Below are 20,559 nucleotides of genomic sequence, written 5' to 3' on the forward strand. Positions count from 1 at the left end.
TTTTTCTTGAAAATGTTGATGAGTTAAGCTACATTTGCAAATAGATGGTAGTGATGGTTATCCCCACTACTAATTTGACAAGTGAATTATGGTAGTTTATCCCACTATAAAAATGCATGAGTAATAAAGCTATTAAATCAATGATACGTAATAATAGTTTTCCAATCATTAACCATACATTTATTTTTATAAACATTTATTATATCAAGGTACTAATAAACCTTTTACTATAGTTACTATGGTGGTGCTTATGCTAATGGTTGTTTAAGATAACAATTGACCCCTAACCACACTACTCAATTTCAATATTAAATTGTCATCATTGTTGTAGATGTTGTGTACATGTAAAGGTAGTGGTTGAAGGTATAAATCTCACATAATCCTATTGACATGTTTAAATAAGTGCATCAATGCCCACCCTTTATATTATTTTTTATGCTTTCGAAATGATATATTTACACAATGTTTTAAAATTTCAATGGGAAATGTAGGGTAGTGGTTAGTCATGCCAAGCACTCATATTTTCTCCACACATACATATATAAGTGGACTAAACCCCAAATTTCCCTTAAAGCCTATCAAAAGAATTTAGGGAATTACTCCATAACTAATTATGAAAATACTTGTATTTGCATGGGAAAGGTGCAAGATTTAAATCTCTCCACATTAATGCAAGGTTATTAGTGCATCAACCATTAATCAATAAGCATTTGCATATATATATATATATATATATATATATATATATATATATATATATATATATATATATATATATAATGACATCTAAAGAGTAATCATAGACAAATAATGAATGATTCCATAACGCAAATCAAATATCTACTTGAACAAAGTTTACTAAGTAAACTATGATGCTATGATTCCAAGACACCAATTGAAGATCAACTTAAAGAAATTGCACTAATTAACTTATGATGCCATGATTCTAAGGCACAAATTCGACATCAAACTTAAACAATCTGCCTTGTGTTAGACTTTGTATGATGCCATTATTCCAAGACACAAAATGGAGATCGACTTATACAAATTGCCTTGTGTTACACTTTGTACCATACACAATATAGATATGAGTACATTTCAATTACAATAATTTGTATCCAATTTATTGAAGTGATTTAGTCACATAATTATCTATGGAATCATTACTAATTTTCTTGGTGCACCAACTAGGCATCCATAAAAAGCATGACAATGATGTGTAATTTGGGCATATAAATGACACCAAAAACTCGACACATTGGATGCAAAAATGCGCCTATGTAGCATTGAGGTTTATGTGTGAGATGTTAAGCTTTATGTGCATAAAGTAGATGTGTACACATGGCAATAAAACTTGATGCACATTAGCTTTATCAGCTAGTGTACATAGTGTTGTCTACATTAAATGTTGAAATGATTTCAAAGCATCACCTATTGACCAAGTTCATCACTACCATTAGGGCACAACCAAGGGCAATGTCCCTTGGACTTCACAAATGATATCCCATTTTTATGTCAAATGTCATAGAGGTTTTAAAGACTACCCTTCAACCCTACTCATTACTATTGATAAGACACTCACAAAACATTATTCCTTAAGCTTTGCAACCTCATTCTTTGACCTCATATGTCTATTAATTAAAAATAAAAAATGACCTAGTTAAAATAGCTCAAGGATGGACACTTTCTTGCCACATAAAGGTATTTGGTAAACACATAATCAATAAAATGACTTTTAATTAAGCAAAAAATTGAGAAATTTATAATTTTAAATTATTAAACCTACACAATCCAAAAATCACAATAAAAACGTTAAATTCATTTTTACATTTAAAAATATACCATTTAAAAAATAAAATATTATAATTTCACCCTAAAAAAATTATATCAACACATTTCAGTGAAAAAGTCTAAAATAAATCAGGTCATCATACTATGCCTTTCCATTGGGTGAATATCCAAACCTCCATTTAAAGTTACTTTGGTGTGATTTTAGCTTGCACATCAATTCTACAAATTTAGGCATCATCCATCCAAACCATAGTACCGACCATGGATGAATGGGTCGGTCCCACCACCTCTTGAGTACATGTGTAGGGAAGACGATTGGATGGAGTGGGGGCCAGATGGCTAATATTGACAGGTAAAAATGGCGTCATTGTCGGGGAAAAAAATAACTCCGCCTGCTCCTCCCAACCCTAATGTGGGTATAGATATTTACCCAATGATTAAGCAAAGTTTTTTAACAAATTATTCATTATTATTAGTTATGTCATCATTCTAATATCTCCTCTTCAAAGAAACCATTCTTTCTTCCAAAATCAATTGCATATGACTGTCGTATCCATTCACATAAAGCTTTTAGATTTCAATTATTATAAAAGTTCAGTAATGATTATAAATCATAAAAGTCGTCTCCCTAATCTTTGTTTATGTGAGGTTGTGAATGATCTTATGGTTAATGATTGCTTAGATAATGTTAATGTGATGTTTCAATTGATATAAGCATAAAAGAGATGTCAAATGTGCAACATTTACAACATTTGATAGCTTTTACAAATCAATATCGATCATTAACTAAATACCAAACTAAATCCATGTTCAAACTCTATGGGGGACATAGTTAGGCAATAAAAATAAGAAAACATATTAGTGTGTATCCTATTGTTGCAAAATGGGGTTGATAGCTTCCCACAAAAAACATTTACAAATACCAAAAAATAAGGTACCCACTATTTTAAGGGACGAGGGATAAGAGTTTGCTCCATGTTCAACCCAATTACAATAGACCACTTTACAATATTATTAAATTCCAAGTGTGTCTTAGGTTCCAACCATTGGCCCCATTTAATGTATCTTTGTCCAACACATTGGTAAAGGAATATTCCCATTGTTGAAAGAAAAAGATAGATCAATAAAATTTGTTAAATGGATTCAACATATATAAGAATAAGTACATGAAATTGTATATAAGTCAAGTACCAAGTACGAGAAACATCATAATTAGCATCGAATATAACACAAGTACAAGGTTGGTGACAAAGTATGGTTGCATTTGTATAAAGACATCTGAGCATGCCAAATAGGAGGATGGGACCACTCCACTATAGAGAACACAACATCACTAAGGTGGAAGAGAATACCATTGAGCTAAATCGTCCACTTTACCCTGGCTTGCATCTTATTTTCAATGTGGAGATGGTATTCCCTTACTTTCCACCTCTGTCAAATGTCTCAGATGCGACAACACAACTGGGGCTTAAAGAGTTGAATCTTGATTGTGCAAAACCATATGCATCAAACCATATATTGGAAACATGGTTAAGAGCACCTAGAATTATTACATAGCTCTTTATTTGATTGTCAAAGTAGAGCTTTATTACAAGAAGTAGGTTAATAGAACCAAACTAAGTTTCCTCACTTGGTAAAATAATTTCACTCAATGTGGATCATTGTTATCCAATGGGGGATGAAGATATATACTACCTTTTATACAATTCAATCCATTTAGATGATGATTCATACCCTTTGAGCCATTTGGGTGACCATTAAGTAATATTGACTCAAACACTTCTTAAGAAATTTTAGAGCAGTCAATGTTCTTTCCCATATATTTTATGGCCAATTTTTTATTTATTTATTTATTTTTTAATTAATTAATTAATATATATATATATATATATATATTCCAGATGTAGTTAGTACCCCTCAATATTGTTCATCTCATCAAACACATTCCAATGACATGAGCTTTTAAAGTGAAGAATTGTGTCTCAAAATGTTGAGTGTTCATTTATCTAACTCTTGCTCGTCTATATCTCCTAGTTTTTTTTGTATTCTTCTCTCTTCATTTTATTTTGTTGTTAGTGGTAAATGGGACATGTCCCTCATATAAAGTGGTTGAGAATTAAAACAACTAGACATCTCCATTCTGATATTTTTAACACTTATACACAACACTCTTTTATGAATTAAATTTATGTTCACGATAGCATTGTGTGTATTACATTTCTATAAATTCTTCTTTTATTTCACATGTCTACTATTATATATTAGGTGTTGCAACTTAGTGTATTGGATTGCTCCAATAATCTAAATCACTCCTATTTTTATCTAATGTCATTGGGCTTGAATCTAGGTGTATTGGGCTTGCCATAATTTGTTTAGTTTAAGAAAGTATACTTCCTCATCAACAAGGGTTTTATAGATTGATAAGTGTATCTTGCTTCCTCAACTTGTCGCCTTCTCATCTAGCTTTTCAGTCAGCTTGTCAACTTGTGTTATTAATCTTATGATCTCCTAGTCCTGTTTCTTTTTCCTATTTCTATACCCTGAGAAGGAAGGAGGAAGAACTATAGGGTAGCTTTCAAAGATCAAAAAGATCGTGACCTTGAAAATCTTGGTTCCTTAATCATGGGTTTCCTTATCATATGATCTAAAGTTAATCTTATGATATACTTCTTCAAATTATACGTTCATATCTTTGTGATGTTTATTCTCAATAGAAGCGAGTTTTTGGCCATGACATCCTCCTACCATGTTATCCATCCTTCATTTCCCTTTTGCCTTAGAAATAGGTTCTAAGATATCAAGAGACCCATAACATTACATGATGAAAAAATCATTATCTACCATAAACAGGGAAATACATTGCATCATCTATACCTTCTCATGAAGGATAAGATTATGGTGAGATAACAAAATTAATATTGAAAACTTGTAGGCCTAATCCACTTTATAATAAATAACTTCCACTATTATTATTCCCTTAAATACCTCTATATATACCTCATATTCCTCCCTTAAGTACACTACACATCATTATAATTAATCTTAATACAAACCTTAAAATTAATCTTAAAACAAACCTTCATTAGACTTTAAGGGTGGAAAAACTTCACAGCCTCTTTATTTAAAAACTTTCTATATGCCAAAAAAAATTGCATGGTAAAAAATCTCAAAATTGTTATGAAAGGTTTAAGAATTCAACCTAGATTGGACAATACATGTGGGGGGATGAATCTACAAGAATGACTTATACAATTTAGAATAAACTGCGAAAGTATTATAATACATCGAGAAGTTACAACAAATAACGTTTTAAATGGGTGTTTTAAACTATCCATTTAACTATTACAATAATGGCACATGTGATGATTCTTTATTTTTCCTTATAAAAGTGATTTTTATGAGTGTTGTCCGGAATTTTCGGATTTTCATTTGTCATAGTAAGTCGAGGCTTTCAACAGTTTTACATGTTACACGAATGGATGTTGTAACTCTAGTTAAATTATTTTATATTACTAAACGTGATTATTATAAATTTTAGTTATTAAACTATTTTATATCATTAAATGTTATTATTATAAAGTTTAGCTATTTAAAATAATAATAAAATACTAATAGATATTTAGAGATTTACAATTGATACAATTGTTAAATGCTTTAAATAATTACCTTGAGAGAGATTTACACTTTTTTATGCTTACAATGAGTGTTTTCTTTATGGGTCTCTTAGGGGAAGGAATATATATATATATATATATATATATTTTTTTTTTTTCTTTGGAAGGTATTATTCTTGTAAATAATTATTGTTAATAGTTTAGTTGTCAAATTGGTTTTTGATTGCAGTTATATATTATATATATAAAAGTTATTTTATTATATTGGTATGTTATTATGCAGCGGTATATTAATTTGTATTTATGGTTAGATTTTTGTTGGTGGATGTCGAATTAGTAACCAATTAACTATAAAATGTCTTAACAAAATATTTTGTGATTAATTATTTTATATTTTTTGGGCGATTTTATATTGATAGTTTTTTTCTGAGCTTTTTATAAATGGTTATAGATTTTTAATTAAAATAGTGACTATAGAGTAATTTTAATTTCAATACTTCTCAAACAATTTTTGTTTGTTTTTGTGGTCTTTCCTCGAGCTTTTTTCTAAAAAAAAAACATTTTGGATATAGTTAGAACCTCTTCTTGTTGGTATTCTCATAAAGTGATTTCCAATGAGTTATTGGACACTCAATTATTAGTTTGTAGTGAAGAGTTCCCCTAACTTTACCCCCTTCCCTCCCCCAACATGTTGAATGCCTATTTTCTCTCAATTTGCTTAACTCTCACTCTTTTATGTTTTTGCCTTTATATGTTCTTTTCTCTTCATTTCCTTTATTAATAGTGATAAAATTGGATAGGTACCTCTTATAAGGATGTTGGAGAATAACAACTAGATATCCCTTCTCTCATATTTTTACCACTTGTATTCAATACTCTTTTATGGATACAATTTATCTTCATGACAACAATTTGTATATTTTATTTATGTCATTTATTTATTTTTATCGCATGTATATACTTTAATAACTTATATTTTGCAACTTGATATATTGGATTTCTATAACAATATATATCACTCATACTTTGAACTAATATAGTTAAGCTTGAATTGGGTGTCAAAGGCATACCATAATTTATTTAGTTTCAAAAAGTGTGAAAGCATATTCCTTTCTCTTATATTTCCTTATCATGGGGGCTAAAAAGGAATATTCTTTGCATGAAACAAGTGTCTCAGTTCATAGCATCCTCCTACCATGTTATGCATTTTTCATTTTCCCTTAGCCTTAGTAGTAAGGTTTGAATTCTCTTGAAGCTCCTAACATTACATGATACAAAATTTAATGTGTGCCATCAACATGGAAATCCATTGCATCACCTATACTTTCTCATGAGGTATAGGAATTTGGAAAGAGAAAACTTTGTAGTGGACACTTAATACCAAGTACCCAACATATGGGTTTTGGGCTTTTGAGTTTACTCGAAGTTATCGCTAGCTTGAGAGTTTAGGTGATGGGGAGGACACTGGTCTCAATATACATTCCTTGGAGAGGAAGTGGCTTGGGAAGAGTCCATGAATTCCTTTCCCAATGTAAATGTCCTAGAATTATTTAATATCGACCCAAAAGTAATAGAGTTAATTATTGAATGCAACTTCAACACGTGAGTAACTTTATCATTATTATTTAACTACTTAAACCTAAATTTCTTCATCGTCAATTTCTAGGTGTTATAGGCTATGGAGCAATATCAATTGGTAGCATTTTAAGTGAACCTAGTGGTTCATTTCATGAAAACATTACGAATCCATAAAATAATCCCATATGTCCATACTAAATAATTTTTATTTATTATATGAGTTATATGAGATTGATACCTTATAAACTTTGATATTTCCCCCATTTATATTCTTTTAATACTTCAGCCAATTATCAATATTTTCATGTTATTCAAGTTACCCATACTTTCTTGTTATTCACTTTTAAGTGACTTATTATTAAATTATTTGTGTTTATATAGTTGTATTAACCTAGTGAAGTGAACATGGTTGTAACATCCCATTTAATCTCCAGATTTTTTTAATATGTAATTAAGACAAGTTATATTGTCAGAATTACCAACTTGGATATTTTTCCAAAATTTAATTGATGTAATATTCATTTTTATTTAATATATTAAAGATGAAGAAGAAAGTAGTCGACATGGCTCTCAATGCTTAGGATGGAAGCTTGACTTAGGGGAAAGTTGTGAAGGGGATTGGGAAACTTCCTCGCTGAATTAATGAACCAAAACCTAATGTGGCAGATGAGCTACCTAAACTACTAACATTTATGAGGGAATGGGGAAAGTGTTACCAAACTACCCCTGAGGTATGGGTTGCATACCCTGCTTTTATAGATATTTAGTGGTCACGTAAGCCAAGGAAGTGACCTGGATTTCTGATGGTGGGAAGTGAATTCTAAAGGAAAGAATAAGAGAAATTTCATGTGATGGAGAAGAGAGCCCAAATAGCACAAAAGATAGAACATGTATACAATGTAAACAAAAAGAGAGAGAGAGAGAGAGAGGAACCTTGAACCTTGTACGTGAAAGAGAGTGGTCTTCACATCCTCTACCCTAAAGTGAACCTTGTCGAACCTTGAGAAAATATTTCCTTAAGGCATCAAATCTTACTCGAGAGTGGCAAACTGTAAGAAATATGCAACATATTTGTGCCTACTATTGGGCGGAAAGTGGCTTTCCCTTCTTTAGTTTATAAACCAATTTAAGTGATTCACATAAGTGTGCTTAATTCCCTTTTAATGAAATGAATTGTTCTTCAATACTTTATGATCTTTCTGATCTTTGTGATGTTGGAATACTATGAATGTGGTAGTGATAAGTTGAATGACATTGTGATGTTTTACCAAATACACATGAGTAATGAGCTAAGTGTATCGTACAATTTCTTAACTAATGCTTCTTTCATGAACGAATCTTGGATGCAGAGCTAGCCTTTCACATATGTTACCTATGATAAATAGGTGTCGCATGTTCATGAAATGGAATGTTTGACTTGGTTGTAATCACTATATTAGCTTAGAGTTTCTTGAAAGTGTCATGATTGGATTATTATGCATATTTGTAAGGATAGAGCTAGAAATTGATTATGATGATTCCCTGAATAAGTATAAATAATAGGTTGAATGTGTATGTGAATTATTAAGTATAATGGGATGATGAGTTGAATCAAAGTGTAATGATGCAAAGTTAGAAGTTGTTGTTTCTTATAAGGATAAATTATGTATACCGTTATATTCTTTAATGTTGTCCCTTATAGTAACCTTAAAGTATTGCATGATGAGAAGTCTTGAAGGTTCCTCTCTATTTAGGGGGCATTTTTTTATTTTGGGGAATAAATTATAATACTAGCTTCTAAGTGCAAGTGTTAGAATTGTCAATGTGGAGCAATGGTAGTCCTTAAGAAGTGTGGAGAAGTATTTCAACTAGAAGAAATTATGGGTCTAGACATTGGCCATGTTTTTCTTGTCTTAGAGAATTAACCTGATTGATGGAAGTGTTCTAGATTCCCTCAAAGGCTATTGAAGACCTATGAGGTTTTAGATGTTTTCTGGAAAAAATTCTATCCTATCAGAGTCAATCTCAAACATTTAGAACATGCATGGAATTTCTATCAGAAATTACGTAAATTCAAGGATGGACCCTTACAATATCGGAGATCAACCTTTGGAATTTGTGGATGGTAATCAGAACTTAAACAAGAATGCAACAACTTATAGATATAATCATAAACACAAAGATGCAACATAAAAACACTTCATTTCATTAATAGAAAAATATTGAACTATGCTTACAAACAGAATGGAAATAAGATAGCTCGAGCGATGGTAGCTTATCTCTGAGAAGAGATGTGGCGGCTACATGCCTCTAAACTGAGTTACAATGAGGCTCAAGGGCCTTTTTATTATTGAACAATAAGGGAAAACCCTAAACAACCAAATCCCTAACCCGAGGAGATGTAACACCAAGAGTTTATGGGCCCCGTTGGGATTAGTTGTGCAGCCAACTTCCCGGGGTCATAACTTGGTCATATTCTCTTTATTTGACATGTATGATACCTAGTTGGAAAGATCTCTTTCAGAACTACAACTGATAGTGTGATTACAATAACAATGGTTGAATGAATTTTTCCAAAAAAAATGTCGTTTAGGGCCTCAAAACAACTCCGAAAGTTTAGGACCCGAAAAACTGCTAAAAATAGTAAATTGTGCTACAATTAAGGAAACAAATGAAACTAACTAGGGGTTCCAGGTGGAATAGGCGGGTGGCCACCAATATCCACCTGGATCATTCCTCCCCCCTTAGGAAGCAATGGTCCCCATTGTGTGAAAAGCCTCATGAGATAAGGAAATTTTTGTTGAAACTGGTCCCTAGTGAACCACTTGCCCTTGTGACGGAGTTGGCCTTCTTTGACAACTCGATATAGATGTATCCTCTGTTGCTGAGTGTTCTTGATCTGTGTATCCATGATCTGATCAGTTGTGGCTTGTTCCATGCAGCCCAAGTTGAGCTCTATTGGTGTGAGTTGTTCTATAATGTCAGATGTGTCCAACAATGGTGGAAAATGTGGTCGAAGGCGATCTAAATTGAACACTGGGTGTATACCAAGGAACGGTGGGATGCTGAGCTCGAAGGCATTGTCACTGACGGCCTTGGTGATGGTGTATGTCCCATATTGAAGTGGGCAAAGCTTGCGGCGGGGTCCAGTAAGGCACTCTTTCTGCAAATGAAGCCAAACTTTGTCACCCACCTAGAACTTGTGTGACACTCGATGCTGATCATGGCACTGCTTGTACTTAGCATTGAATCTGTCCAATATATCATGGACATGTTGGCAGATGTGTTGAATGCTCTCAATGAAGTTGTTAGCCCTTTCAGCTTCGGACTGCACGTGAGCCGAATCTACCTGAGTGGCTGCAAATGGTATGGCCACATCAATGGGGCATAATGGCTGAAATCCCAACCCTACCTGAAAGGGGATGTGGCTTGTTGAGCTGTGGAGAGCTCTGTTGTAGTTGTGTTGAACATAGGGGAGACTTTCATCCCATGTGCGTGGATGCTTCGAGTTGTACATGAGTAGAATGTGTACAATCATCCTGTTGACAACCTTTGTTTAGCCATCAGTTTGGGGATGGAAAGTCATGGACTTAGTGAGTTTTGTATCGAGCATCGACTAGAGACTTGACCAAAATGCACTCAGGAATCTATTGTCTTGATCTGAGATAATGGATTGTGGGATCCCAAAGTGTACCCACACTCGCTCAAAGAAGAGCTTAGCAGTGGCCTCTGCTATGATACTCTTCTTGCAGGCTGCCATGATGGCCATCTTAGAGAATTTGTAAATGAACATGAAAACGCAATCGTTGTCGTGCTTATTAGAAGGAAGGCCTGACATATAATCCATGGAGACAAATTCCCAAGGCCAACTAGGAGTAGGTAGAGGAGTATACAAACCTTGCTTCTTGATGGTTGGTTTGGCAATGGCACAAGCAGTGCAGGATCTAATATACTTCCCAACATCCTGATGGAGTTTCAACCAATAAAAATACTTCTCCAATACCTCCATTGTTTTCTCTACTCTGTAATTTCCAGCGACTCGACTATAGAGTGCCTCCCAAATCATCTTGGCACACTCACTTGAAGGAACACATATGTGTCCCAAGTGGCATAACAGTGCATCCTGAAGGTGAAAATTTGGAACTTTATTCCCTTCCAGGAGTGTTTGGTATATGCTGTCGAACTCTAGATCACTCTTGTGAAGATGCGGTCACCCCAATGTCTCGTTCCCATAGGAGTCGAGCACAGTGATTAGTGCCATGACCGGTGGTTGGCTGAGGCAATCAGAGAAATTATTGGTGTTTCCCTTCTTATACTTAATGTTCAAATGGAACTGTTGGAGATAGGTGGACCATTTCTGATGGCAATCACTTTGCAACTTCCCTTGTGTCTGTATGAATTGTAGAGGCCATTGGTCTGTGTGGATGATCGTTTCCTTCCCCAGAATGTAATGCTTCCGTTGACGGTGGGTCTGCACAATGGAATACATTTCTTTGTCGTAAGTGGGGTACTTTCGGACAGTGTCTGAAAGTGTCTCACTGTGGTAAGCCACTAGGTGCCCATGTTGAGTAAGAACTGCACCAATAGCATAGTCAGAGGCATCTGTCTCAATCTCAAATGGTTGTTGCAAATCTGGTAATGTCAGCACTGGTGTAGAATAGATGCGATTCTTCAACTCGGAGAACGCTCACTGTTGGGTTTCCAACCAAAAGAACTTTTCTTTTGCTCCACCCTTGGTGACTTGACTTAAAGGCAAAGTGATATGAGAGAACCCCAATAGGAACCTACGGTAGAAAATAGCAAGACCCAAACAGCTGCAAAGCTCTGTTAGAGTAGTTAGGGTTGGCAAATCCCGAATGATTTGTATCTTGGATTGGTCCACATGTACATCAATGATGTACCCCAAATATTGAACCTGGGTCAGGCCAAAGGTGCATTTCTCCAAGTCATCACATCGCTTGTGTTTTCAAAGGGTTTGAAGGACCTGTTGAATATGGTGGAAGTGCTCTTCCCAACTCTAGCTAAAGATCAAGATGTCATCTAAATACACCACCATGAATTCATTGATGAAGAGACGCAAGATGTCGCACATCAGTCTAATGAAGGTTTTAGGGGAGTTCGTCAACCTGAATGGCATGACCAACCATTCGAAAAGGCCCTCCTTGGATTTGAAGGCAGTTTTCCACACATCAGAGGGTTTGATAGGCACCGAGTGATAACCTGACTTCAATTCAATCTTGCTGAAATATTTGGCCCCCTTGAGCTGGTCCAGAAGGTCATCAATCCACGGGATTGGGTACCTATTCCAGACAGTGATCTTGTTAAGTGCCCAATACTTAATACAAAGCCTCTAGGTCCCATCCTTCTTTTGTACCAATAAATCGGGCTCCCACAGTGTGATGATCTTGGCCTGATGTGCCCTTTCTACTGTAGTTCCCGAATCTGCCTCTTGATCTCATCGTTCTCCAGAACAGAGTGTCGATAGATCGGTCCATTGGGCAGCGGTGCGCCCAGGGTCATATCAATGGAGTGCTTGACCTGACAATGCAGAGGTACCCCTGTTGGTGAGGTGAAAATGTCCCTATAGTCCTCCACAACCTTGTCCATTTGCTTTTGTTGTGCAGAGGAGACCTTCCTGGAAGCCGTGTCCACAACCTTCTCCTTTCCTTAGGGGTGAATCATAAGGAAAACGAATTTCCTAGTTTGGGAAATGATATTACTGCATTTCTTTGCAGTGATCAAAGAGATGGTAGTAGGTGGGGTTACCTCTAGTATCCTGTACAACTTATTTTCCAAATTAATAATCACAAAGTGAGGTTTAGGCTCATATACAACATGTCGCTTCCACAAGTATGGTTGTCCTAAAAATACATTAGAAACTTCAAGAGGAGCAACATCACACAATACCTCATCCGTGAAGGGCTTGATGTTGTAGGGAAGATATCACTACTAGTTGACATGAAGATCTTGCCCTTGGTGAAGCCACCTGATGGTGTACGACTGTGGATGTGTTGTAGTCTTTAGGCCTAACCACTTCATGACTTCTATTGAAATGAGGTTCTTTTGGCTCCTGTTGTCGACAATGAACTGCAACGGAGAACCCTTCACCCACATCTGTGAGTGGAAGAGGCGTTCCCCCTCCTCTGGATCTTCAGGCTCATTTTTCTGGATCTTTGTGGTGGCCACGATGGCACTAGGCTCCACATCAATGATCTGCTTCCCTTTGTCAATCCCCTTATCGGGTTCTGATTCAGAGTTGGAACCTGTGTATGATTCGAAAGCCTTCATCTCGACCACCAGTGACTGCTTTGCCCGACACTCACTTGTATTGTGAGTGCAGCCCTTATGGAACTTACACCATTTTCTGGTGTCCTTCTTCGTCTTCATGGTGTTTTTATTTGCTTGCAGCTTCAACAGTTTTCCCTGGGTAGCACCGCCTTGGTTTGGTCCCTTGTTCTATGGTTTGGGGGCGCCTTTTCCTTGCTTTAGATTCGCAGATCCAAAGTCTCGTTTCTTTTGTTTAAACTTCTCCTCAATCTTTACAGCGTATTGATACGTGTTGTCGAGCGAGGAAATGTCCAGGAACTCCATCTCGTCCTGGATTTACTTGTGTAGACAGCCGCGTTAATTGAGCACCAAATGTCACTCAATATCCTTGATACCCAACTTCGTGCGAAGGGTATGGAAAGTATTTTTGAACTCCGACACATCTTGGTCCCTTCCTTGTCGTAGCGTGGTCCACTTTATGTATTTATCTTCATAGCTCCCAACATGGTAATACTTTTCCTTGATGGTGTCTTAGAAAGAATTCCAAGTGGGTGCAGCTGAAAACAACGAGGGTTCACTCTCATCCTTTTGTTCACAGTAGGTTTCCCACTAGTGTTTGACATGTGGGGCGGCTTTGAGAAGTGCAAACATAATCTTTTCTCGATTGGAAAATTCATGAACTCGAAAATATCCTTCCAATAGATTTAACTATTTATCTACAATGTCTGCATCTATCAGGCCTTCGAATATGGGAATATCAAAGTTAACTTGTACCTTAAAAGGAATGGCACCTCCAGAGTGGCTTCTAGATGAAGATGCATCACCTATGGGTAGTCGTCGAAGGATTTGGGCAAAGTTATCCATCATCATGTCCCTCTGTCGCTCGAGGGATTCCTCGAGCAACATTTTGAAAGGACCTCCTACCCCCTCATCTTTCTTTTCTTTCGCCATGGGAGGTCATCAGGTTTTACGAGGCTGATCCTGTAATGGTTCAACCAGATCGAGCCCTAACTCCTTATACCCTGACTATTACACAGTAATTTCTCACTGCCTTCCTGTCAGCCACCCTGCTGTGCCCAGATTCCACAATCACTAAGTTCTTGCTCCCTGAACTGGCTAAAAACCCATTTTTCCAAAGTTTTGTTCATCAGCGCGTCTGTCTCTAAAATAACCGCGATGACAGGCGCCTTGTAATGTATGATATGCGCTGCCAGCGCGGAAGAACATCACTTTTCCGCGATGGCCTACAGCGCGCCTTTCCCGTGTGCTTCCGCGCTGACATGACTGTCCCAGTTATTGATATGCGCCGACAGCGCGGCAGTTTCCTCATAATCCGCGCTGATCCAGTTTGGGCGAATTTGTTCAAACAACCAACCTTCCAGATAACTCCTGGCTTGGTTGTTAGCTTTGTGAATGTCGACTCCCTTCTATGGCATGATTGTTCGACCCTTTGCAACCGTTTCCCTCAAAGATAAGCTCATCCTTCCACCCTTTTAGGAGGCTCCCTCTCCTACATATACTTCCACCATTACCATGAGCAGCTAGTTAGACATAGCTTGGATTGTATAGAGCTTATAGTGCTCAGATTGCTGCTACTATAGGCATTTGGTGTGCTAGGTGTGGAATGATTGATTGCTTAGGGAAGGTTGTTTTGTGTTGCTTGTGTGAGAGAGAGAGTTGTTGTTGGTCTTGGGAGAATCATCCTCAAAGGTGAATGCTTGAGATACATGCTGACTGGCCCCTCCTGAGAAGGTTACCGACGTCAGAACATTTGGTTGTACTCTTCTCTATTCTGATTAATAATAGATGACTGCTATTATTGTTCCATTCTCATTTGTACTTGCAATGGTTAAATGTGAATTACATCTTTTCTGACCGATGTATGGTTGCTTTTACTAGATTTCACGCTTGTGTTTGTTTCCTCTTCGCGTGTGCAGGTATCCATTCGTGGGGATCGCGGAGGATTGTGACCAGCCAAAGCGAAGGAGCGAAGGCAACATCTCTTCGCCAAACAACAGCGCTGGAATCCAAGTAGGTGCTCTTTACCTCTTGTTTAATTGTAATTAGGAACATGCATAGCAGCATTGTTTGATTGTTACTAGACCCTTGCTGGGCTAGTAGGGATCGCCTCTATCCGTAGAGGGGATTTACCTCTCCAACAATTTGGCGACTCCGCTGGGGATCAGCCTTTTTGTCTCTTGAGTCCACTTTTGTGTTTGACTTTGATTGGTCTTTTTTCCGAGATTTCGGGATAGTTTCTCTGCTTATAAACTTTCTGGGTACATCTGGGAAGTGTCTTGATTGTTAGAAAGCTTTTTGCTTTTGGTTTGGGAAGTTTTGCTTTGGCCTTGCTTGTTTTTTATCTTCAGCGCGTTTTAATTCCAAACAGTCGCGCTGACATCGCGACCCTGTTCTTTGGTTTTCTTTCCATCGCGCCTTTACGTCTAACAGTCGCGCTGACCTCGTTTTCAGAGACAGCGCGCTTTATTCGTGTCCTTCCGCGCTGACATCGCGCCCCCTCTTCTTTGTATTTCCCGTCATCGCGTCTGTTTGTTTTATTTCCGCGCTGACCTCGTTTTTCCGAGACAGCGCGCTTTATTCCTGTTCTTCCGCGCTGACGTCGCAAAGTTGCTAAAGGGCTCCTCCTGTTAGCGCCGAGTTGCTGAAGGCTACCCGCGCTGATCCTGTAAAATTCATTTTTGACCAAATTAGCCCCCTGAACCTTTTGCTTTGACTATCCCTTCTTCTCTCCACCTGCTTTGTGACTTGCTTTTCACTGTCTAAACTCTGAACTACTTGATTGCGGAGCCTGGCTTCATAGGGTTTCGTTTTTGCTCAGTTCTTGAGTTTGCAAATACCTTCCCTTCTTTTGCTTTCGCTGCTTGGTTCGTGTTGCCATCCTTACTTTTGCAATTGCTGGATTGTGTTGAGTCCCTAATTGACTGGTCGTAACTCTCGTCCGTCGGGTGTTTGCTTTTCTCTATTGATTTCGCACTCTAAGCCCTAGGACATCTAGAGGCCGTGTGTGTGTCAAGCCTACCATAGGATTTCTGTTTGCTTGCTTGACCAGCTGGTTCTAGACTTGTTTTCGCATTTGTCCAGTGATTGTCGGAGTGTTTTGGATTATGTTTCCGAGTGGTCTTTTTTCGCTTCCTCCTTGCTTGCAATCTTTGCTTGTTTTGCAGAGCTTAGATCACATAGCTCGTGCATTACTTTGTTTCTTTTGATTTGGAAACTTTGGTTGAGTGTTTCGGGAACTTTGTGTGCTTTCATTAAGTAGTTTACTTGGTGTTCTAGTTCCTCCAAATTATTTTGGATGCTTTATGTCACTGAAAGAAAATCAAACTAGGAGCTTTGCTTTTAAAAAGTTGAAAAGGAAAAGAATGTTTCATTGATTTGCATTTTCAAAAGAAAAAGTTTCCTTTCCTCGCTTTTAGTTGCATTAGGCTGTTTGATTGATTGTGTTCGTTTTGTTTGATTGAAATCTCTTTACCTTTCCATAGCTAGAATTCATCGAACAAAATGTCTCTCGTTGACATGTAGTTTGCATCTAGGTAATTGTGAGAGAACATACGATAGGACCTGAAATCGAAACTTAATCTCAAGATCAACTATAAAATGAACCGAATGAATCTAAAAACGCATTGGAACTAAACGCAAATTTCTAAGAGGTCTAGGTTAGAGACGTGTTCCGGCGTCTTTAAACATAGTCACTGTTGTTTCACATTACGGTTGGGTGATTCCTCCTTCTGTGACTCGATAGTGGTCTAACACGGACTGTGCTCCCACGTACCGTCGCGTATATAGGGAGACCCCACTAGGCTTTTATCCTTGATCCATAGGAAGCCGAGTCTGCCGCCTTACGATTCGCAATGCAGTGAACACAGCATTCACGAAGATTGACCACCCGTACCCTAAAAAGTATTCTGTGGTTTTGCGAAAAGTCTGGCACACCTTTTACCTAGAATCTCCAGAGCAGTCACTTTTGATCCTTTTCGGACTCCCTAAATGAAAAGGTGTAAGTGAGCGTCTTGTCACTTCGTGCTCATTAAATATTCGAAGGAGACTGGAGTCATCTTTTCGTCCTTTTCTCGACTCTTGAAACATGAAAAGGTCAAGTCTAATTCCAATGTCTTAAAAAATTTTCGGCTACGATAACATTTCCTGTTAGATCTTGTGTGCGTTAGTTTTGAGTAGGGTTTTTATCGTTAGTTTGCTTTAGGTTTTCTAAGGGTCTTGTCATCCTGGCTGACCCGTCAACTCCCGGTCCAATTGATCAGGGTTCTCCATCTTCTGTTACTCCAGAGGTACCAGTTGTGAGCGGTACTCTTCCCATTGTTCCGAGTATCCAGCCTATCAACGTACGTGCCCCAGGCGACGAAGATTATATAGAAGATTGGAATCCTATCTGGGAGCCCGATTATACCCCTCGTACCCCTCGTACTCCTCTCGGTATGTCGTCTCCGATGTCTACTTCCCCTATGGATGAGACAGCTTCCAGCACCGGTGAGACACCCGTGATCACAGACATCGGGACCCCGATCCCGGCTTCCTCTCCCCTCCCCCCTCGATATCAATCACTGAGGGATAGGTATGCCGCTAGAACGACTTCTACAACTATATGGGATCCGAGTCTCGCTGCCTCCACCGGGCCTTTTGTTTCGCAGCCCCTTAGTACACCCCTTACGACAGGGCTTAACACGCCCGTCACCTCAGTTCCCACTCAACCTACTGTCTGTGTAGCACGTTCAACTCCGGTCGTTAGTGCTGTACCGGTTTCCTCGTCTGAAATCCCTCAAGCTGGTTCCTTTGTTGGTGGAATTCCAGGATCAGGGCCATATGATGCTTATGGGGAACCCATAACAGACCCGGATTACGAAGGTCCCTTCTTTTTCTATGATGAGAACGGTGAGTTCCTTGAGAGCGTCTCGGGCCTCCCTCATCGCCCTTTCGAAGAAAACGAGGAACCCTTGAATGTCACGTACGATTACGCTACTCATATGTTCAAAGGGAACCGGGATCCTCCCAGGCAGCCCATAGGACCTCCCAATCAAGGTCAGCCATTCTACGTGCAAACCCCCCAGGGGCAACCACTTTATGGCCCGCCTGACCCAGGACAATCTGGGGGCCCACAGGGACAACCCTACCAGGGACAACCCTCGGCCATTGGAGGTCCGTCATATTCATATCAAGGTCAACCTACTGGGTATCCAGGGCAACCTGGTGCTCAGCAAAGTTACCCGACTGGACAAACCGGGCAGCCTTACGTTCAGCAAGGCCCACCCGGTTTCCAGCAAGGGTACCCATCTGGACAAACTGGGTCAGCTTATAATCCTCAAAACCAACCAGCAATCCAGCAGGGATACCCTCTTGGGCAAGGTGGGCAACCTTATGTTCAACAAGGACAACCCACTGCTCAATCCATGAATCCTTCTGGGCAAGGGGGGCAACCTACTATACAGCAAGGCCAACCCTCTGCCCAGCCTATGCACCAAGGAGGGCAGCCTGCTATGCAGCAAGCCCAGCCCTCCGCTCAGTTTGGTCACCCCGGGGGGCAAACGGGCCAACCTGCTATGCATCAAGGTCAACCCGCTGTCCGCCCTAATCGTCCAGCTGGACAAGCTGGCCAACCTCGGCGTCAACCAGCTATCCAGCCAGCTCAGTCATCCGTTCCGCAAAGACCTCCCTTGGTGGCGCATGGACAGCCGGGCGCCCAGCAAGTTTATCCTGCTGGCCAACCAGGCCCATCTCAAATCCAACCATGTCAACCTTCGGGACAGATGATTCAACCTCAGCCGGTTCAAGGACATTACCCTGGGCCTCAAACTCAAACAAGTCATCAACCTTCTTACCAAACGCACCCTGTCTATCAGGCTCCGTATGGGGCCCAACAACCATATGGCTACCAGCAACCCCAGGGGCAGAATCAGTTTGCTCCTTATCAGAATTATCAGCAACCACAGGCCACTCCTTATCAAAACTATCAATATGGTGCACCTGCGGGTCAAGCTGCTAATACATGGGGTGCTGGGGGGCAGTATCAGGGTCAATCATCTGCGTATGGACCAAATCCGTATGGTCAGAACCCCTCTGGACAAGGTCCTTATGCGCCTGGCCCTTTTGGGCCAGGCCCGTCGGGACAAGGTCCTTATGCGCCTGGCCCTTTTGGGCCAGGCCCGTCGGGACAGAGTTCTTATGCTCCAGGCCCTTTCGGACCAGGTCCATCTGAACAAGATCCCTGGGGGCAACCACAATCTGGTTGGAACCCTAATACTGCTTCGAACCCTCAGCCTCGGATGTCCTTTAATCCTCAGCTGCCATTTCTAGCGACGTTGGAACTTCCGGACGTGTCCAAGTTAACAAATGATCCCATTTTGCATAATCCATATTGGCCGCCGGTCCCAACTAAAATACCTGGTGATTGTCCAAAGTTTGACGGCAAAGCAGGAGAAGACCCTCAAGCGCATGTTATGACTTATCATCTTTGGTGTTCATCCAACTCATGGCTTGATGACTCTATCCGGCTTCGCCTCTTTCAGAGAACTCTCACCGGTGCAGCTGCGAAATGGTATATTGAGCTGAATCGCGGTATGTTTCAAGACTTCAACTCGTTAGCTATGGCATTTTTAACCCATTTTCAGTTGCCCATTCGGTACGAGACTGGGACTAATCTCCTCACGTCTTTGAAACAGGACACGGCTACGCACATCTCTGATCATATACATGAATGGAGAAGGCGTCGTCGTTTGATCAAATTCTGGATTCCTGATCAACTCCTGACCGACTGGTTTACAACCTCCTTTGTGCCCAAGATCGCAAAAGATATTGCCATGGGAGCGTGTGTAACTGAAGAGCAAGCGATCGCGCGAGCTCAGTACCTAGACTTAGTCTATTCTCAGTCAGGTACTCTATATGAGTATTTGCCAGATGCTCCGAGGCCTGGACAGACCAAGGCTCCGCCGAAAGCATCAGTAGATGGAGTCATTGGCTCTGTCAATTCGTCGTCGAAGAAATCCCCCGCAAACCCTGGAAAGCAAAAGCAACATGCTTCCAACGAAAATGCTTCTCAGGGCCCATCGAATCCTGTTAGTACCTCAGAGGTTAACGCCGTTCAGTCCACCGCGGCGGACAAATCCTCGAAAGGGAAAGGGAAGGGGAAAGGCAAACCGAAAAATGAGAATAAACAACCCAAGCAGGAACCTTCTAAAAATCCATCTGAAGATGGAGCCAAGCGAAAACCTAAGTATCCTTGCCTCATCTGTGAGGAGGATCACTATACCAAAGATTGCCCTAGGCGGTCCGAAGTTAGTCGGTTATTGAAAGGCGCTCC

Source organism: Pinus tabuliformis, chromosome 3_2 (genome assembly GCF_031772625.1).
Source record: "Pinus tabuliformis cultivar Carrire ecotype Pingquan chromosome 3_2, CPIR1, whole genome shotgun sequence".
Taxonomy (NCBI): Eukaryota; Viridiplantae; Streptophyta; class Pinopsida; order Pinales; family Pinaceae; genus Pinus; species Pinus tabuliformis.